General features: G+C 31.6%; 1 protein-coding gene and 1 long non-coding RNA gene across 6 annotated transcripts in view; one reads left to right on the top strand and one right to left on the bottom strand.

The window, feature by feature from the left end:
* The window catches only part of kst (spectrin beta chain, non-erythrocytic 5 kst), a 127,452-nt gene that overhangs the window by 15,939 nt on the left and 88,036 nt on the right, over positions 1-23,477 (top strand). The window contains exon 1 of one of the 5 annotated variants that reach the window (XM_076394280.1): positions 10,802-11,019. The exons of the other annotated variants lie outside the window; for them this stretch is intronic. The gene's annotated coding sequence lies outside the window, so the exon portion shown is untranslated. Of the gene's footprint in view, positions 1-10,801; positions 11,020-23,477 lie in introns of those variants that run through there. 5 annotated transcript variants of the gene reach the window in all.
* The window catches only part of LOC143190153 (uncharacterized), a 121,593-nt gene that overhangs the window by 10,441 nt on the left and 87,675 nt on the right, over positions 1-23,477 (bottom strand). The window lies entirely within an intron of this gene.

Below are 23,477 nucleotides of genomic sequence, written 5' to 3'. Positions count from 1 at the left end.
CAGTAACAGTTTCGTTCAGTTTTAGTAGTTCAAAATACACGACACCCTGCTGATCCCACCATATGCACAGCAAGACTGTATGTCCATGGATATTCAGTGGCGATTCGGTGTGGATGGCTCTCCCGGACTAAGTATGAATGTTTGTGTTTGGAATTGTAGTAGATTATTTTTTATTACCGGTTTACATTCATAATCTGTCGTCAAGGTTTTTAAAAGTAATGTAGTTTTATATCCAAAATCGATAATTCGATTTTAGTTTATTGGTCGATAATACTGAATCCGTAACAAATAGAAAGATACTGTTTTATATTATTGTATCAAATTATTTAACAGCTAGTTTAAGTTGTTTAACGGTTGTTTTCAATAATATAATAGATATTTTGATAATGTAAACATTTTAATAAAGGCAACTGTTGTTTATAACCAGTAAACCAATTCTACTTGAACAAAATATTGTAATTTGACGTTCTGCCTTGGTACTCTTCTCAACAAGTTTAAAGAAATCGAAAGGGTCGAAAGGATTAATATTTCTTCAAAAAGGATTCTTTGGAAAATGTCGCAAAACTTTATTATTTAAGTAGGTTATAAAAGATATCAATTAGGCATAGATTTGCTTCTGTGCATTGTCTGATAGGAAGAGGATATTTTCTCTTTCAAACGTGGACGTTTTGCGTTCTTAACTCAATCGGTGTAACAACAGAGAATAATAATGTGCTTCAAAGAAATCAGAAAAACCTTTCTGTTTTGACTATTTGTCTCTGCAAAGTAGCAATATATCCATGTTTTGTCTAAAACTAGATATCGACTCAAAAACTCGTCAGAATTAGAACGAAAACATGGGCTTTAGAACTTGTATTTATTCTCTACTTGGAGTTCAATCACGATTGCCGTTTTCCCAAGATTGTTCACTCTTAATCAAGCAAAGCTTTCGCTTTTCAACCTCCAATATCTATTTTTCTGCCACACTCTTCCAGTCCAGCCACATAAATTATTTTTATTTTTCTTTTTATCACAACGTTAACATTTATGTATCTGACGCTGTCTTATTTTCAGCTTTAGCTATTACGCGTATTTCGTCACACTAATTTAAATCACATTTTAAATATGGTTAATAACTTCGAGACTAGCTACTTGGAACCACCGATGGACAATTGGAACGACGTTCATCTTTTGCGGATGTAGAGCAATGTTTAAACTCATTCATCTAATTGTAAAACCATTTTCTAAGCTAGTGCTTATATGATTTATCTAAAGGAAACTTCAACCAACCTATGAATATGAATATGAATTAGAATTATCGTACAAATATTATCCTGGAGTGTCTTAGTATATTCCGGGTACAATTATATGAATTTTTGTATAATCAAAAGACACAGTAAACACAGAAGGTACTGCCGATATTCGTGTTATAATCTAAACGAAAGCTTATAACATAAACACTTATCACCTTGTCACAAACTTGTTTTTTTATTTTTGTTAATACATTGTTACTAATCGTTGTCGACTAATCTACAAATTGTCCTTACAAAAGCTAGGTGTACATCTGGAGAACCCGTCGGTGCTTACTTAGTCTCTATGGTAACAAGTAGTACTGTAATTTATATGTTTAATACACTTGATTACATTATAAGATCAAATGGTTTGATTCTTTTGAGTTTGTCCCCTTCGAGTGTTGCCCACGTATTTCAAGGGTATTAACATAAGAGTGGAGTATCTTTTTACGATTGTTTTGAGTTCCTGAATAACAATCGGTATCTGAATATCTCCTCATAAGTAATAATTCCAGTATATTGTAATGGGTGCATCTACGATATATTTTAGGACTTTCTTCTGAAAAATTCTTATTTTATATATATTACTTTTCATAAAATATCCCCATATCTAGATTCCATAAATCCATATCGATTTTAGAATTTGCTTATACAACAGCAACTTATTATGAACGGACAATTGAGATTTTCTTATAATTAACCATTAAATATTTTAATAATTTAAATCATTATTATTTTATTATATTTTTAATGTATTCTAGACACATAAATTTGTATTATATAAATAAATTAACACATAAAACACTTTTTAATATTTTTATATTTTATCAAAAACAATGGAAATATTAATTATTTGTTTGTTTATATGTAATAAATAAATAATATGAGTTAATAAAGGAATGGAATGCTTTTCATTATTACGTTTTTTTTTAGAAAATACATACTAATGTATTCATCTTGCATCGGTCTTAATAAGTTAATTTTATAAATTAAGATTGTACTAAGTAAAGTAAGTATACCAATGTAAAGGGTAAAAGCTATATTACGTTTATTTTAGGTAACAAATGTTTTAATTACTGTAATTTAATTTTTGAAAAAATTTATATATATCTTGGGCAATTAATTTAACATAGAAATCAGAAATTCCATATGAACAGTGTGTTTTTTCGAAATAAAATTACCAAGTTATAAAATAATATAACTACTGGCATTTGACTAGTCCTGTAATTTTTAGTGCCATACCTAATATTTATATAGAAGTTTATATAGAAGTTTTTAATAGAAGTATTAGTAAAATATTTTCGTTAGTTAACATATTTCATTTTGTTTTCAATTTAATTAACTAGTGACATTCATTAGTCTCTTTTAAATATTTGTTCTTTTTATTTTGTAAATTAACTAAAAATATAATAATTTTGAACTATTTAGTTAATTTTTATAAACAATATTGCATTTTAAACAGGTTAAAAATGACGGGTTTGATTGATTAATTGGTAAGATATTGTCAAACGATTGTTCTTATTAATATCAGCAGTAGGCCTGCTAATACCGTCACAATTTGACCATTATGTGGACAATATTATGCAACAACACAATTCATTAAGTAATATCGAAATTTAAAGCTGTAACTGGATTATATTTTGTTTTAAAATTAATATTAGTAAGTACGTAAGAGGCTTGTTTGAGGTATATGCGAATGACGTATATCAAGTTTTTCTGTAGGGAGTTATGTAAGTGATATGTTGTAATAATATGACACGAATCGAACTTTCGGGGCATTGTTCGGATCACTGATGTACCGTGTATTAATATGTAAATATAAAATATCACAAGTTTCTTCAAAATAATTTTTATTCAAGAAAGTAATCATTAAAATAATAAAAATTTTGATTCTTGGAAGCAAGAAGCAACGTTTTGACCGTTTTTCACAATGTGAAAAGTTAATTTACCAATAATATAGAGAAATACAAGTATAAATGTTTGAAAGCTATAAGACCTCTATGTGGAATTCTCCAATGCTCATCCAACATTTTAAGTCTTATAATTTTTTTAACATTCTATTTAACATACCATCATGGGATAATTATATATGTTTAAAGGTTACCATGGGTGCATCTTTTTCAATAACTATTGATGAATTTCATTACTTTCGACAATACAGTTTTTGCGGATTATTGTTGAGGGGGTTTTACAGAAGTATGCCTACTTGACAAAATCATGACACAATAAAAATGTATGCATATAATATAGTATGTAATACATATACGATACAAATTGTATAAATAATATAATAATCAGTGAATATATAAAGCGAGATTAAACATAAATAAATATTATACATTTATTATACAATATATAACACAGCGGATAAATATAAAAATATAGGTAAAATGTAAATATAAATAAATAAACAAAATTAACTTAAAAGCACATATAAAACAATAATAATATTAAAAAATTATAATTCATAATACATAATATGTTAATATATTGAGGCCAAAGAAGTAGTTAAAATATAACGTAAAGGTTATACATATAAAGTAGTTTGGTTTCTCCAAAATAAAATTAAATATGAGATAGGAAATTAGAGTATTGTAATTTTTTTTTATAACATCTTTATTAAATGCGCTTAGTACAATCTTAATTTACAATTCATTTATTACTACTTTTCCTATGTAGTTGGATTAATTAACAAGCAAGAGGAGTGCGAGAAAATACATCAGTATGTATTCCTCAATTATAAAATTATAATTATTTATTAATTATTAACTTATAGCTATAGTTTGCACTAATAGTACACACTAAATGTTCACACAAGTTCGTATGGTTTTGTTCGTTTCAATCTCCTGACATCCTGCGCGCCGTCCAGCAGCTGTATTGCTTCCACGTTAGTATGATTTAGTAATCTTCTTTCGTCTTTCAAAGCGAAATCCTGCACAACTTCGCAAATCCATTTAATTTCCAGGTCATCGTGCAGTTCTTCATTGGTTACATAGCGATAGGCATTGGTAATCAATCGAAGAACCTTGTTTTGACAGCGCTGTATGACTAACTGATTTGAATTTTTAGTGCAACCCCATATTTGCACCCCATAGGTCCAAATTGGCTTTATAATTGTATTATAGATCAACCTCTTTGATTTTAGATCAAGTTGAGAGTATCTTCCGACTCACCAGTATAGTTGTTCGTGATGCTTCCAATTTAATCTACCGTCAAGATGGATTCCAAGGTATTTTGCTAATTCTGCTTGAGGAATCGGGCATCCATTGAGTGATATAATTAAGTTTTTATTATTTCGCCTTAATGCAAAATTAACGTGGACAGATTTGGAGCTATTAAGTTGAATTTTCCAATCTTTCGTCCATTTGTAGATTTTGTTGACTGCCACTTGCACTTTTTCTATTGCCCTAGGCAGAGATATATCTTTTGCCATAATAACTGTGTCGTCAGCAAAGGTTCCAAGAAGTGTTTCTTTTGTTGTTGTAATGTCAGCAGTGTAGGGCAGATACAGGAGAGGTCCTAAGACGCCACCTTGTGGAACTCCAGCCAAGATATTTTTAAATGTCGAGAACGCCATTTCGTCCGATACTCTAAATTTTCTTCCGAATAAATATGACTCCAGCAATCGACTATAGTTACGCGGTAACAATTTAACTCATCTTACAGATTAATCTCAAATGCCAAACCCGATCAAAAGCTTGTGAGACATCCAGGAATATTGCAGGGCAGTATTTCTTTTCTTCAAACGCTCTTTCAATAGCCGCAGTTTCTCTGTGCACTTGATCGATCGTTGATGGTGATTTCGAAAATCAAACTGGAAATCTGGTATTGTTATCAAATGTTTAACACGTTTAAATATCAGTTTCTCAAATAACTTTGATATTGCAGGTAGTAGCGAAATAGGCTTGTAAGATTCGACTTGTTCTGCAGGTTTGTCAGGTTTTTTGAGCATAATTATTTGTGCAACTTTAAAGCATTCCGGGACATGCTTCAGCCTTAAACAGACATTAAATATATATGTCAACATGATGATTGCTTTTCGTGGCAGTTCTTTCAATAATCCAGGTGAATGTCATCTATACCAGGTGCTTTTTTAGGATTGAGGTTATCAATTTCAGTGGCAATTTCCAGTGGAGAGATTTAGATCTACATTGGGTTGATAAACAGGAGTATTTTAAATGAATTTCATGTAAATAACCAAATATTTTATGGATGTGGTTTGAAGTAAAAAGAGTTTCCTGATTTCTAGGTATGTTAGGTCTATCTCGAATAGACCGTAGAGCCTCACTCACATGATTGTAAAACATGTCGGACTGTACTAATCCCAGTAACATCGCCAGTCATAAGATACGAATGAGAGACAATGCCCGATCATTAGCCTATTTAACAGGACCTGCTTATACCTATTAGTAGGTAATATTATAGAAGCAAAAAAGTCTTGCTTAATAAACTACAATTTATTATCGCCCTCCAGCAAGTCGCACTCCAGTTGAACAAGACTATCCATTTTAGTCGTAATAATGGGATATATCTTTCATTACCCTCTATACTCACATGACTGGGGACCCAAACAATTGATATTCTTCTTTTCAGTTCAACAACATTGTGATAGATGTTATAGATGCGAACGATAATAGGGTGTCTAAAAGTTGTATTTTCAATTGGTAGGATAGAACTCAGAGCATAAGTACAAATCAAGCAATCGCCGGAATCAACCTCCAATATAATCTGTAGAGCCTTCCAGATAGCTGTTAATTCTGCCGATAGTATGGATGAATGTTCATGAAGCTTGTAAGTTTTTATTCTAGAGGATCCATAAACAGCTGTGCCTACTCCCTCAGACGACTTGGAACTATCCGTGTACAAAACTTTATAGCTTGGATACAGCGATAAAAGATGACCAAACAGGCCGTTGAAGATTCTACGACTAAAATTATCCTTGCTGTGAATCGTTAGAGATCTATTTGTTGTGAAGTCGCAGATTAAGTTTATCTATATTAAGATCGATCATGTCTATAACCTTAAAGAACTGGTCTTTGAAAGATCGTGTCCTACATGACGGTGTAATGGGTCTCCTAATGTACATATTTATTATTTTGTTGCCTGTTGGTATAGAGCAAAATATGTAGGCTGCTCTAAGAATTAGCTTGAATCGTCTATATTTAAGCGGTTTGATACCATCAAGACATTGTGGACTAACAACTGGGCTAGATTTATGTGCTCCAAGAACCAATCTCCGGGCATGATTTTGAACTGCTTCAAGCATTCGTAGATAGGGTGTGCAAAAGGTGTTGTATATAAAGTTTCTATAATCAATGTTGAGGCGTATTATAGATTTATATACATGTAGAATAGCATCTTGGTTGGGTCCGTTTTTGCGATTAGCAATAAATTTAAGTATGTTTAAGTCCTTACTGGTTCTCTGTCTCAAATTGTATATATGCTTCTTACGAGTAAGTGCTTGGTCGAAGTAAACACCAAGAAACTTTGCACTCTGTTTAACAGGAATTCGTTTCCTGCAAAAATTCACTATTGAAAACTTTGTAGGGGATATTTTGAATCCAGTTGCCCGAGTCCACTGAGTAAGTCCATTCAAATATCTTTACATTATCTCAGAAGCTTCACTAGGATCCGAAGAAGAGCAGAATGCCATGATGTCATCTGCAAAGAGCATCAAATGTGTATTGTCATTGGGAATATCAATTATAAAATTTAATGCTATGATAAACAGTTAGGGCTAAGGACAGAACCCTGAGGAACTCCATTCTTAAGGACAAACAGCTGAATAATGCCAGTGTATTCGTAAACGAATCATGCAAGAAATTGGAGATATAGAACAATATATTACCCCGGATGCCCCAAGAATGTAGCTGTGTAAAAATTAGCTGTCAGATACGGTCAAAGGCCCAATTAATATCCAAAAAGGCCACGATCGTATGTTTATCTTTGCTGAAGCCATTGGTGATGACAGTTTCCAATTCTATTAAAGGTTCAATTGTGGATTTGCCAGGTGAAAAGCCATACTGATGAACCGAAATCAACCCTTTATAGTGTAAAAGTTCAGTTCTTCACTAATCATTCGTTCTAGAATTTTAGACAGGTGGTCCGTAAGGATTGGTCTGTAGCTAGAGAGGCTATTGTGGGGTTTCTGGTTTTTATGAATAAGAATAATAATGCTTTGTCTTCATCTAGAAGAAAAAGTATGCTTAACCCATATGTCGTTATAAATCTTGAGCAAGTGTTGAATGGAAGGGTAGGAAGGTTTTTAAAAGAAGAATGGATATACCATCCGGACCGGGAGCAGTTGAGCGGCATTTGGAGAGGGACCTTTTTAATTCAAGTAAACTCAATGGTTTATTGACAGATAAATCTTCGATCTCGTTAAATGGTATATTGGGCAGTGGAGCTCTGATAAAAATCGACATTAAGATGACAGTCATCTGTTGCATTAGAAAAATGTAGGGCCAGTAAAGAAGAAATGTCATCGATATTCGTCATCCATCTATTCTTTGAGGCAATTCCCGAAATGTGTGAACTGGGAATACCTTTGCATTCTCTGGTGCACCGTGGTTCGGGAAGTGGAAGGCGATTAGAAGAACTGATAGGGATTGATTCTTCTGTTGCGTATGTAATAGCTATGATAAAACGATATAGGTTTCCATTAGCATCGCCTTTAATAAATGTAGAAACGATGAATGAGGATTCTTATTATTGCCAGTCAGCTTCGGAGTAAAGAAATTTATTGAATCTTAAATGTCTTGAATGTGAATAGATTCTTATCGCAAATTGATCACTTCTATATAAATCATCCGCACAAGTCCACAATACTTTAGGAAGTAAAGAGGGCGAACATAGGATCAAATCAAGAGAGGATTGGGAATCTGAGGAAAGAGCTATATGTGTAGCGGAGCCCGAATTTTCACCAATGAGGCACGGAGCAAGCAGCTGAGTCATTAGGTCATCAAGTTCATCAGGATTAAGAGAAAAGGAAGGTGGTATATAAATACTACAAACTATCATTGGAAAGTGGAAATAAGTTTTGATTGCTATGGTTTCCAAGTTTGTGTTCACCTGAAGAACTTCTGAATCGATCGTTTCATGTACTGCAATGGCTACAATACCCGCTGCGCGATCAGTATCAACTCTGACCTTTCTATATATTTTGTAATGATTTAGATTAAACTGGTCAATCGGTTTCAGATTTCTTTCGGATTTCAATCGAATTATATTTGCCAATTATTAATTTTAATTCTTCAGTTCTTGGTTAGATACCATTAAGATTCCATTGAATAATTATTTGATTTTGATTTGGACTCATTATTTGTGTGGTGGAGTCTCACATATTTCCATTGTGTCATCTTCTAAGGAGCTTGTCGATGATTTAGGAGATAGTTCGTTGGTTTTCTTTTTCTTGCCTGGCGGTTTAACTTTATCTATTTTAGGCGTTTTTAAGATGGGAGATTGGGGAGGATGAGATGAGGATGATTGTGGGGTATTGTGAGAGGTTAGAATTTGTAGGAGAGAACCGGTGGATATTTGGGAAGAGGAGCTATTGGACTTGGAAACACGGCGTGGGGGAAGATTGTTAGTTTCGTCTCCATTAACAGAGGAAATATTCTTATGAATCTTAAGTTCTGTGTATAAATTGCATTGAGTGGTGCATGACACCGTACTCCCTTTGTGACACTAACAAATGACTTAGATTCATTAAATAGTCACGAGTCGCATTACAACTTGGCTTAAAGGATGACTCGGGCCCCGGGGGCGTCACACCCCGAATTCGGATAAAGAATCTGAGCCCCGTTTTAGGGAGTTACAAATTTTTATTTGCATTTTTGATTGGCAATTTGCAAGAGCATAAAATACCACAAGAAGAACTATTCCAGTTACGTCAGTAACAAATCAGTAGGTATATATTAGCAAAAAGGTATGATGTCTTCTGGGATGGACACTCGCTTACTCGGTAGGCTTAATGCTAATGACCGTGGTTCAAAGTTCACATTAAGCGGTAGATTCGGTTCAGATGAACTCTTAGTAAAATGTCTTTAAAATATAATTTAGAAATTTTTACTTTATTTTACGTCTATGTAAAAATTTACTAACAAAACATAATAATGTTAATAATATTGAAATTTTAGTTTATTATGTAATATAAAAATATACCATAATTAGAAGTAAAACAGAACTATATTAAAATATCCCTACAATTATTAGACTAGGTTTTTTGATGTTTCTTAATGTAAATGCTTAATGTAATGTGCTATATGTATGTTGAAAATATATCAGTATATAGTTGAAAGCAGAACATTCATATTATTCACTTCAATTACAAATGTTTTTTAACTTTTTTTCGAGCCGAAGAAATTGATGAAAGAAAAGATTCCAACCGTCTGTAGCTTGACCATTAAGTAAGATCATGGACGTTTTCTGACACTGTTGGTTATTATATAGTGCCATAGTACAACTTTTTTCTTTTTATTTCTTTTTTTCTATTGATTATATCTTCTACATTTTTACTACATTTTAGTATATTATTAAATGTTATTTCATATATTCTTATAACACAACATATATGTAATTAATATAGAGAATAAGACATGTCTGTTCTAGAATATAAGAGATATATCATTAAATAATACTAGATAATTATATTAAAATATTAAAATTACTAATTTATTTAATTACAAATAAATTCCGAATCCAAAAGATTATGTCTTTTTTTGTTGCTTTCGACGTTTTTCGCAATTTCACGACTATACAACTGTACTTGTTTTATTTACCGGAACTTGTTTATTTGAAGAAACTAAATATTAAAATTGAACAGGGGCTAACATGAATATAAAAATGTATCAACATTTAAGAAATTATACATAAAAGTTGTATAAAAAATGGGGATGTAGAAAATTATAGAAGAAAAATAGAAAAAGAAGAAAAAAAATAGAAGGGCTGGATATGAGGATACATTTCTTTTTAGGTTTAGAGAGGGTTTAAAAATTTTATAATTCATGTTTTATAAAAGTAGCCTATCTCGCGAAGGATCCCCATCTGCCTGTCGCTCTTGACACCCGTAAGTGCGCGATTATACCTTTAACGATGCTCTGTCATTAAAATATACATTTGTTGTGGTAACTCATTGGTGATTTACAAAACAAGATATAAATTTGAAAATAAAATTTACAACAGAAAACACCCAAATCAATTTACGGTCTTCCATTTAACGATCATCGAATTTAACAGCTTTTGGCTTTCTTCGTAGTTATTATTGCATTTTATTTTATTAGGTATTTTGGTCACAGAATCCTTTGTCAATGAATGTTGTCTATATGTGTGAGACAATAGAGTACCGATTAAAGTACTACATATCAATTTCAGCGACATTTATCGGTGACTAGTAAATATTCAACACCTAATAAAATAAACATGTGTGCAGTAAAAACATATGTGGCCTCTAATAAATAACAATAACAAGATACATTATTATTTTACATCCTATAAGTAATTATGAATCATGTAGTAAAGTGAATGGGCGTTCCACGGGGAGCATTCGTTAGTTTGTGGGTGATGATTTAATTGTCATCAAAAATTGCTTGAAGTTAAAAATAGAAATTCGCATTGTTTTGTCAGTTTGAAGAAGTTATAATTGAATATTATTGAATTAGTTATAAAAAAAAGTGCTGTAGTGCTAAATTAACAGCGTACTATTTACAGCAATAGTAATTGTTTATAAAAATACACCTAATAGGAAGTGGTAAGCATGTTTCCTTACATTTTTGTATTGATGTCCATCATTTTTCAAAATTGATTTTAAAGTAACGTGTTTTTGAATAGTTTTTATATGTGTGTTTGATTGTTTCATGACGTTTTATAATTTGTATATTTATTATATTATTAGGTACTTGCATGTATTCTGATCATTTGTTCACTTTCGCAAGGTATTTGTACTAGATGTTAACACATGGGCTCAAAAATCCCGGGCCTAATACATAGATGGCGCTAGTTTTATTGCATTCGCCGCTTCTTCAGTTAATACTAACCTTCAAAAATATTCAAATTTCATGATATTCTAGTCATAAGTTTGTGAGTTATTGTGCTAAAACTGACACAAATTTTGTTATTTTCAAAACAATGGATCAGAAAGAATTTCGTGTTTTAATTTTACACTGTTTCTTTACGCGCTCGATCAGAATCTACAATAAAAAGTTGGTTTGCTGGCTTTAAACGTAGTCGTAGGGACAACGATGATGCAGAACGTAGTGGATGTCCAAATACAGTGGTAACATCAGAAAACATAAAAAAGATCCACAAAATTGTTTTGAATGATCAAAAAGTGAAGTTGCGTGAGTTGGCTAACATATAACAGAGCTCTGTTCAAAGTGGGTGCCACGTTTGCTCTCTGTTGACTAAAAACAAGAACGTGTTGATGATTCTAAGCAGTGTTTGGCCATGTTTAAACCTAATAAATCGGAATTTTTGCGTCGATATGTGGCAATGGGTGAAACATGAATCCATCACTTCACTTCGGAATCAAAACGATCGTTATTTCAGTGGACAGCAACTAGTGACATGACTATTTTCAGGCAAAAAATAAATCGTTCTACAAAAGTAATATTAAAATGATGGAGCGGCGCTGGAGTAATCGTGTGGCTCTTGATGGAGATTACCCGGCTCTTTTCAGCCCATGTGTTATGATTAATCATTTTAAATATTTTTTCAGCAAACATTTAAATTCTAAGAGATATTAAAAGTATTGAATTCCGCCATCTTTTAAGGTGGTCCAGATATCAAACTATTTTTCACATATAAGTAAATTTTGTATGAATGTTGTATACAAAATGTGTGTGATGTAAAAACGTTTGATGGAAAATTACAGTACGTATATTTAAAAACAATTGAACTTGCATTCAAAATATGGAACCCATATTCATTTTCAACATCTGGTGCTGTTGTATTAATATTATTAGCAGAAGTTGAGGCATGTGGAAGAAGATCTGGCTATTCAGAATTGCGAATAATTGTTTGATTATATTCTTGATTTTTCTATTTGATATTGTTATATACTTATATTTTTTTAATCTCCAATTGCCGCTCTATACATACAGTATACATTGGACAGTATACATACAATAGTTTATTGGTTAGAGTTCTTTTATTATATTTACATTGAACATTTTTCCACATATATGGTATCCCCTGGAGACCTAATCCACTTAATTGACAATTGTATATCCAAGTAATGTATTTTATTTTCATTAGAGACCATATTTACCTTTTTAAGTATAGTTCTTGTTTCGTTCTATGGTGTGGTTCCTTGTCGAGTCATTTTGATATCGATATATTTTTTATTTCGTCTGTTACTACTTGTGTACACCATACATGCTTGATAAAATTAATCACTGAATTCTGTCTAATATATTTATCATATCTACAAAACAGTGAGTATTCATCCTATCCTCATACATTCTAACCTAATGCTCATATATAATTCTGAACAATTAGACACATATCTATGCTGCTAACATAATGCTGCTACACATAAATCGTTCACAATCTACTTCCTACAGTCCTCTCTTTCCTACAGTTATCGTAGATTAATTATATACTCACTTTTAATTGTTTCCACCCTCAACACCATGTTGGAAGTGAAAATTGTCAGCATTGAATCGTAATCTTACATTCGAATGTTTAATTCAAGTGAATAACTAAACAGTTAATATCCAATCTATCTAATATTTGTTCACGATTTCATCTTTTGTCAGTTTCTTCTTCAATGTGTCTTATCGAGTTCATCCAAACGAAATATGTTATTAACCATTCCAACTCAACAATTCTAGAACAAGAACAATATATCTGCAATGAATACATGTTATGACTAATAATACCTAATCAATTGTTCTTCCAACATTTAACATTTTCCATAAACTTTTAATTTCTTAACATTTTTTATTATCATCTTGTCATGAGTGACCCAATGTCCCATTCTGAAATATCGATGTCTTATCTAAATACTCAATAGCTCTAAGTTATCTATGGATACTTTCCAAACAGTTTCCTCTGAAATAATTATACTAATCTGTGTTAATATTGAAAAAACTACTCAGTGTTTTTATACATTTCATATATTTGATCTTTGATAATAGAACTAGCACCAAGCTGATCTTGATTAGTCACCCACTTCGCATGAGGACCGTTTCTTTTCTGTGAATCCAATATTATATTTTTCATTTTTCGAGATATCTTAATGACCATGCCCATACTAATATTCAGTGCAGCTGCAACACGCTAAAATACTTCCAGTAAAAAGCGTTGCAACTTAATATCTAAGAGTAAAAATGTTTACCTCTCTAACGAATTTTACTGACAAGAAAGGGCCTCCATTATCTTGTTCCTGTCCGATTAGAGATACAATATGTTCTGTCTGACTTCGGCGTTTTCAATCAGAGTAATATCAAACCGCTATCTGAAATTTATTAATACATGCAAAACGTTAAAACAACCTTTGCCGGCTTATAACCTGTAGTTGTTATAACTAATATTTTGAAGAATTTTGCAGACATTTGAAAAGCGAACAACTTTTGCAGTTCAATCTTTTACATGTTCGAATGTATCAGACAGCATTGTATCTCTTGTTAGCTGAAATAAAATGAGAAGGAAAATATTGTCTTATTCTAAAACGAATTTAGAAATTTTATTTTCATTATTTAAGGTTTCTTCGTTATTTTTCGTTTTTTCTAAAATATGTATTAAGAGTACCAAAGGTTGTACGAGGGAATACGATCGCAGGTAGACAAGGATCCCTATCGTCTATGGTTCGATCCTATCTGACCGAGCGTTACTAACAGCTATATTTCCGAAAATAATTTTAATTTTGAAAAATCTTCTTAAGGGCATATTCTTAAAGGGTTAAGCTTTGAAAATATGAAAAATAAATTCTTGTCTACAAATTTGTAATCTTAAACTATGAATTGATCCTTTTTTCAGAATCAAAAATATTAAGAATTATTAACCGTCACATTAAATTTTTTCATTGCATTTTTGTCTTAATCTGTTTAAGATTGATTATTGTCAATGTCACTTTATATTCAGTGTAGTACTACAAAATACCCTGCATTAAGAGTACTGGTTAGATAAGTTTAGGTCTATGTGTTATATAAATGAAAAAAGCACAACCAACGCGAATGCGACATATTATTATTTTTTTGTGAAAACGGTACTAAAACAAACGAAATAAATGCCACAATCCAATCCAGCCGATCTCTATCCGTCTTTTTCTTTTCCCGCATAACTGTCATGCTGGCTGCACTGTTTTTATAGCTCGATGGTCGTTAGCTACGACGACTTGATGCCGGATAACTGGTATACGGTTAATGCTCAGACTGACACAGATATGAATTTCTGCGGACGATAAACTTACCTACTTTAAAACCAGTTACTGGTATTCTTTCCTTATTCCACTGGCGTATACATTCGTTATCTCATCTCATAATCTTCTACTCGAGATTTTGTCCGTCTTAATGGATTTATCACGACAATATGTAATAGCTAAAACATTTTACCAGTTAGCCTCGACTTAAGGAGGATCGTAAGGATCAATCCGCGTCTGGAATAAGACATCAGTTTAAGGAACATGGATTTAAAATCGATGGAGTTTTCGTTTTTGATAGAAAAACATAACAACTCTTTTAAAGTGTAAACAGAGACACCTGTTTAAACCTCTGATGTTTTTTTAATGATATAAAATTACCGTTCAAATATCGAATATGTAACTGTATGTTTTTTTGATATTTTTAAATTATCTGTAGAAATAAAGCATTTTTATTTCACAGAATTGTTTAAGATCGTCATTAAAGGTTTATTCAAAAAAACTACATAATTTTCAAGAAAATGGAAAAATTTATTCAAAGTATTGGCGATTTGATTACATACATCTTGTCCGTCTTTCAGGCAATTTATGGATACCATCCCAAAAAAACTTTTTGTTCTTTGAGCAAAACCATTCTCCGAAATTGGCGAAAGGCTACTCTGCAAGCTCGTGTCAATTGATGCGAAAATTTGATAGTCGAAGGGGCAAGGTCTGAAGAGTACGACGGGTGCGATAATATGTTCCATTCATGTTTCTTGGTTCTTGGCCAGTTTTGCTTGATGAGACGGCCTTCTGGATGTTTTCCGGTCAATGCATTGTTTAAATTGATCATTTGTTGTCGGTAGCGAACACTATTTCATCAGATTTTAACAGTTCGTAATACATCATGCTGGTCCCACCAAATACAGAGCATTGTCTTGCGACGAAAACAATTTTGCCTTGGGGTCGATGGACCGGCTTCACCGGGTGATAATAAATAAATCTAGTATTACCCGCCACTATTCGATGCGGAAATGACTTCCGATCATACCTTTGAAGTAGCATTTCACAGACGATTTTTCGATTTTTCATTTTCCTGTCATTCGATTGATATTGCACCCATCTTCCCATCTTTTGGATTTTCCCCATTGCTAGTAATCGGTCGCTAGTGGTTTCCTGAGATACATTTAACGCTTCTGTCATTTGTTTTTGAATTTGGGTTGGGTCTTCATCCAATAATTCTTGCAGTTGAGTTCGCATCTTCAAATTTTTTCGATCTACCAAAACGTTCATTGTCTTGCATATCGAAAACTACTTTTGAATTTTCTAAACCACGCATCACGTGTTTTTAAGGTTAGATCATGATCACCGTAAGTTTCTACCACTAAACGATGACTTTCAGCGGCTTTTGTCTTTTGATTAAATATATGATGGTATAAATATGATTTGAGGTATAAATCTATGATGGTATTAGTTTCGCAAAATATAACATGTATAGCTTTGAAACTTGATGTCGTTAGAATAAAATGACATACGTGTCAAACCATAAAATCGCACGCTTAAGCCTAGTGACATTTGTTGGTAATGACCGGTATTGATTTTTCGGTAAACATGGTACATCTTAAATATAATTTTTTGGCTGTTTGTGACTGTACAGCTTGGGTTTTTGAACATGCTTGCAGAATATTTTCTAGAGACATTTCATTTCTTTCTTTTTGTACACCTTCATAACGCTGCAATACAGTTAGAATTTTAGCAATATTTTTACAGGTTTTACATTAACCCGACTTGCCTTGCCTTGTGCATTTTATTTTATGTATGATTGATTGTATGATTATATATAAATATGATTGTCCAAGTCGCATATATTCGTATAATTTCGCTCTATCTAGTATTTATTACTATGAAATTTTTTAAAATATGAATAACATTGTCCATTGTTAACTACTACTTTTGATCTTTCAGGTAAAAGTTGAAAGCCGAGTGGAAATAAGTCCTCGTTCTTAGATTCAATACGTCGATCGATTAATTTTTTGCTAATTCTCGTATAATATTCCGGCAGGTCAGGATCCATTGATCCAAGTCCCACCCCACCCGCATTTGCATATCCCAGTACGATTTTTAATCAATTTTCAGACGTGTTGCAGTCCATAGTTTAATTTATCAATTGTCGTTGGTTAATGCTTTATTTGTTTTAATAGAACATAAGTACAGTTTGAATTTGCAATTATGCTGATTCACCAGGCCTAAAAGGTGACTTTCTAAACTTGGATTGTTAAATAACTATACGGTTTCAACAGAACGATATTGATTTGACTTCGAACCATTTTCGCACTTCTTCGGTATTTCGAAACCATCTTCATTAATCTGAACAAGTGGTAGTCGGGCCTGAGATCGAAAACTATGTATTCGAGGACGAGGCGGGAAGCTTATGTTAAGGTAGTGATGGGCTGTTTGGTTTATGTTTGAATAAATAAAAATTTTCAGCGTCATTTTGTATCGCGGTTAAACAAGTCTTCTCTTCTTTTCGTACAATAAAATGCTATTTTAAAGTGAATTAACATTTTATTGTTTTAAATCTCTTCATATTTTACTTGTATACGTTCGAAAACATTTGATTTATCAAATGTTAAACTATGTCAATATTTGCCTCTGGCAATTTAATGAATTTATGTAGTCTTTGAGAATTTGAGGTGTAATAAATGTTGTATTTCGTTGCCTTTGAACTTTTTTGGCTCTCCAAGTTTCTTTATTTCTATCATTTACATTAACATCCCTATTTTTACGTCGCTGGAACTAAAACCTACATTGAGGATATGAGGGAGCAGCATCGCCATAAGTTTCTGAAACCATTTGATGTGGTTCGGAAATAGATTTAATCAAATGAAATTAAAAAAATGAATATCACAATAACACAATTTTGAGTGTTTCCTTTGGCCCAAGCCATATATATGTTGAATAACTTGATAATGCTAACTATAAAACTGTTATTTTGTACAGATAATTGACAAAATTATTGAATATAATTGTTGTATCATTATCTAACATTGTTATTTAAAAATATATATACATCAAAATGCTTTTGCAAGAACACGTACATACAGGTAATATAGGACTTATAGAAAATAATAAGCAATGCCGATCTAATGAAATGAAACTATAGAACATTATAAATCTCCAAAGCACACTTAAATTTCGGTATAGCTGTATAATAATGAGTTTATAATTTTTTAATGCAATAAAATATTTTAAAATATTTCGATAAGTGTTATATAGCAGTTATTTGCAGAGATTACTTATAAAATAACAGAGTTATTAATAATTACGGAAATGCTAGGTTAAAATTTTAAAAAATGTACCCGTTATAACAAAATATTTCGTTAAAATACCTTTAATATTACGTATAATATTAAACCAGATAGATGACTAATTTGCGTCGACGATGCGTAGTAACGTTACGTCATACAGGTAAAAGATGACATCAGCAGTTCCGGTGAGCAGTCTGGTCCAGCGAAACACGCTCAGCGGCAGATTGTGCATGTGGGCCGCTTTAGAAGATGTGTCCTACTTTGCACGTGAGAGGTCAATATCTGTTGCCGTTAATTCAATTCGTAGCATGGCAGCCACGATCGTCGTTTGTCTTTTTCTTTACTTATGCATTTGTCCTCATTAACAAAACGATGCTCACGTTGAAAAATGATGGAACATGCCGGCCTGTTGCAGCGTTTTTTTTTGTCGTCTGCATCTTGTTTTATGAAGGCCGTCAGACAGTTAGTTTTTTGCACATATGAGGTAGCGGATGTAGGGATGTTTAAAATTTACCCACAGCGTAAAATAAAAATTATATTTAAATAAAATAATATAAAATATTTTAACTTCTTAAACAAATAAAAACAGAGCTCGCTTTGTGGCCGCAGTGGTTAAGGCGACAGGACGGTCCTTCTACTGTTGCGATAGTCATGGATGTATTTTTTTGAATGATGTATGGATCGTATTTATACACACCAGTTACCAGGCTGAGTAAGACCGGATGTCTTCTGGGATGATCTCTAAATTGGTTACTGGCCAGTCGGTAGATTTATTGCCTCGGTGCCTTAATGCCAAAAACCGCTATTATCTTTAATTTGCAGTAATTTAAGAATATAAGAATACAGATAAATAATAAAATATACAAACATAAATGGATAAATAATTAAATAGAAAATAATAATTAGAATGGAATGGAATTTAGAGAAAACCCGAATACTTTGTGAACAAACTCACTATTTGATGTTTAGCAGCACCAAACACAGCATTTAAATCAACAGAATAAAATGGTAATAAGCCTGAGCGTCCTGTTCTGAAATTCTAACGTCCCTTGGACATGTTAAAATATCACATTTGGCGACGTTGTCATTCATAGGTATTGGGTCCGCAAAGGCAAAATCCCACAAGTAAAAAGAAGCTGCAATCTCGCTTAGTTCACTTTAGATTATCGTCACAAAACACAAAGGAATTAAAGGTGTATCTCCCATGTATTATCTTTAAACAAGTTAAACGTCATTTGCCACCAGAGGGCGGGACTGACAATATGAGTATTGGGAAATTTAAAATATTTTATTAATAATAATTTCAGTAATAAAAATAACAAAAATAAATATTATACAAGTATTATTTCAAAGGAGAATTCTTAGAATTTTATATGTTTAATAACAATATTTTGTCCTAACAATATATTAAAACATAGCAGATTTAACACAAAACTTATACTTTTAAATATACAAAGTTTAATAAACTATTGAATATCGAACCTTTTATATTATATTAATTATAACTCGGTCAAATAATGTTGCAATAAAAAATGTTTCATTTTTGGCTATTCTCTTCGCTTTTCTCATCCACCAAAACAAACATCACCTACCTATCATCTTTCTAATCGCGTCTCGTAGAAAATGCTCAGTACAGTTAATCGTGATGAAAAATACAGGCGTTTGCTGATATAAAATATTGGATAGACAGCTTTTTAGGTTAAGTTTTGTGCATAATCTGGGAATTAAATAGAACAGTCGAGACGTCATTTACCAACAAAGTAAAAAAGTCCTTGGTTTTGTCAAATTACATTTATCATACTGCCGAGCTTCAATAACTTCACTGTTAAACTCAATAACGTTTGCTGACATATTTGGGTCAATGTTTTCCTTTTCCTATGCCACAGCTAAAATAGAGATGTTATATTTTTCAAATCAGTTACATATACATAACAGTTACATAAGTTAACATTATAAAAGACAATTTAAATAACAACTGAAACCGCATCCCTGTTAACTAATGCTCTTCCTCATTTTGGTTTGTAATCAGCCGGTGTAAAATGTACATTACAAACCCTTTTGGTCTTATTTAAGACCTCACAAGAGATTCCCATCAGTTTTTCATTATTTATTGCTAAAACCATTTCTAACATAGAACATATCCCTAGGAAAGCAGTGAAAGCTATTTGAAACGCTACTGAGACGCAACACCTGAAATGATTTCAGATTTAAACAAATCACTTTAACTAAAAAATAGCCATAAAAAAACAATTAACAAAATAAGTATATTTAACACGTAAGTTTATAAGTTTCCTTTGTCAGCCATATTAAAAAATGCTCCATTTCGAAAGACTCTTTCAACAAAAGCTTTGTCGAAAAAAATTAAACCGAAATTGTTTGTATATAAATCAAATTGTTTCTATCGGAAGTATATAATTACCAAAAAAGTCCAATATATCCAGTAACTTCTTGATTATTTTCACCAATTATAAACGCACGTACTCTACGCCTTATTTTCTAGAATTTTCTGAAAGCAGAAAGTGTCAAATTTCAGCTTTGCTACCAAATTTATACCTCGAGCCACCTAGCCGCAAATGAACAAACTAAAACATTGTTTCGCATGCGCCCATTTAAGATTAAGACCCTTCTAAATTCTCAATATTTTGTGTAATCTTTAAAAAAAAAGAATTAAAGTTGTATAAGTTGGTATCTTCAAGATATCTGTAAAATCAGAAAGATATAAGTATAATAACAAATGAACAGAAAATGTATACAAAAAGGACCATATTTCATTTTTACCTTTACTATAATCTTCCAATAAGATCTAATTATTAAATATAAAAATATATCCTTTATTCCACAACAATCTACAAAATTAGTGTTATAAAATGGTAATATTTTACTAATTTATACCTTATACATTTATTTTCGCATTATCTGCCCCTAATTTTGTCTATAAAATAATTATATTACCTCAACAAAATGTAAATACAAAATTAACCTAAAAATGATTTCTAACCTCACCTGTGGTAAACGATTGGGCGTATATAGAAAAGGACATGTAGTTGTCAAAAATCTCTGGCTAGATTAGAACATGTGCGCATGCGCAGTTCCAGCCAATCAAAACTTGTATTGTCATGGATGTTATAGGTTTTTTACTGTCGTCTATTTCTCGGTATTTCGTAGAACGTTATTCAACGATGTAAAATTCGACATGCCTCAAGATCGCTACAGACTTTTTGATATCTTAGCGGTTGATTAATCAGTCCCGGAAAAGGAAAGGAAGCATTGGGAAAAATCAAAACGGAGAGAAAATGATCATAGAGATTGACTGAAAATACAATTTCAATTTTATTTCAATATTTTAATTTAATCAATATTTTGACTGCCGATGAAAAGCGGATCTTCTGTGACAATACTAAGTGCAAAAAGCCTTAGGTTAGTCCAGGAGAGTCATCCATATAGACACCGAATCGGAATAGGCATGGCCATAAAGTTCGACTGACCTCAATTAAACTAATTCATTCGTCAATTAGTGCTAAAAATTAAACCAATGTCGTTCTTTCAACATCATTTTGTCAGAAATATGGAGGCCATTTTTTTAGTAAATGTCCTTTTAAAGCCGAAACCTGATCAAAATACATGCAAGCACCTAATAGTAAAGACATGATCATCCAAAATGTTCTCTGTTCTTTTAAAACGAATTGCTAATAATTTGTTAGAATTAGAATAATATGCTTTTACTTAATTAAATGTAAAATATTGTCAATATTTGATCAATGCATTCATAAGACGCTGGTCTTACTTAACATAATCAAGATATAATATATCAGTGTTTATTCAACATTCTCTGGTTATATAAGATAGCTACGGGGGTTATTACACTAACAACTTAGAATAATTTTTATATGAACATTTATTAAAGGTGAACGCAGATAAAACAATATTTTATTTTATACGGGTTGGTTTAAAACCCGTGTGTTTGTTCTTGCATTGTCTATTGTCTGTACATTTGTTGATTTTTCAGATAGAGTTTCACAGCAATTTTCTGTGCAATTATAGTTTTCTTAACATATTATAATTATTGTTTTATTTATTTACGTTAATGTTGTTTAATTGTAATTAAATTTGAAAGGTTTTTTCTTCCAGCTAAAACTATATTTAAAGTAAAAATATTTGTTGACCTTTTGTGGTTTTGAAAATTTCAAAATATTCAATATAACATAATATACGATGGTAATTAATAAACAGCACATTCAACTCGACATTCCAGGCGAATTTTGACAAGACATTTGCGTAAGAAAAAATGCTTCCAAAAAAAAGGACGGGAATCAAGTTATCATTCGTAACACCATTCAGTATAATAGCATTCAAGTAACATTCCTGGTGTCGACATTCTTATGAAAGTACTTTTAGGTTGTTTAAAGTAAACGTAACAGCTAGGTCTTGGAAACGTCTAAAAATTGGAAACGTCGTCTAAAAATTGGAAACATTTAAATGGATTAAATTGGTATTTTTATCAGAGATAGCCCCATTTAAGAGGGATTTGTGCGGTGATTGCATCAGAATCTTAGATGATGAATTTTTGTTTTTCGTTGTTTATTTTTTAAATGTCAATAATTTATTGAAAAATTTAAATATTAAGCCACACGCCTAATACATGTTATTAAAATAACAGTTATAACATTAATTGTGTCGCAAAGTTGCCTATGTTCTCATACGTTTATATTTTTCAAAACTATATCTTAAATTAGTGTTTAATATATAATTACTTTGACCAACATAATTAGATTGCAAAAGCAGCTATTTTCTTATAGAAACTGTTTGCAAATAATTTAATTAATGTTAATATTAACTTTTTAAGATTTGATAAAGATAGAAATAATCATTAAATGCATAAAGATATACACGTTTTTGAAATCCGCATTCTATGATGGATGCGGTAAACCAACATGTTCTTATTTTTTTACCAAATATCTGTGAACGAGATGTGGTCACGCGTTACCATGTATTAAAAAACATCATTTTGGTTTACCGATTATGCACGTTTTTCAACAAACTTGTTTTCTATGTCAATATGCTATCTATATTTGCGTATAATATATTATATTTTATGTGCAATACCTCACGTGCAGCCTGTATTTTCTTAATGCGTAGCGTTTTAATGCAAAGCTAGAACTCTGAAGTCATGTTATTTGGTCACTAAATCCAACTATGGGGCGTTTACCATATGAAATACTCCATATTTTCATTACCATTTAGCAGAATTCCATTATCTCTGTCACCATGAGACTATCTTAACTAAATTCATTTCTAACTTTACGTGTTACTTTCATAACTTTTAATAAATAAAGAAAATTTGTTAAAAAAATATATAGATTAACTAAAATAAGGATTTATGTCGAGTGACTAAACGAAAAATATTATAAAAAAATGTGTTGTATTATAGTTGAAGGAAATAACAAAAATCCTTGATTAGTTATTTATATTATATAGAAGAAAATAAAGTTCGTTAAAGTTAAAGACTTCGTCATATTGCGTATATTTTGATCAGCAATATCAATTGTTGAAACTGAGAAG

Source organism: Rhynchophorus ferrugineus, unplaced genomic scaffold (assembly GCF_030347505.1).
Source record: "Rhynchophorus ferrugineus isolate W39M unplaced genomic scaffold, kcgeb_rfMv2 rfM2, whole genome shotgun sequence".
Taxonomy (NCBI): Eukaryota; Metazoa; Arthropoda; class Insecta; order Coleoptera; family Curculionidae; genus Rhynchophorus; species Rhynchophorus ferrugineus.
This window is presented reverse-complemented; position numbering and strand designations above follow the sequence as displayed.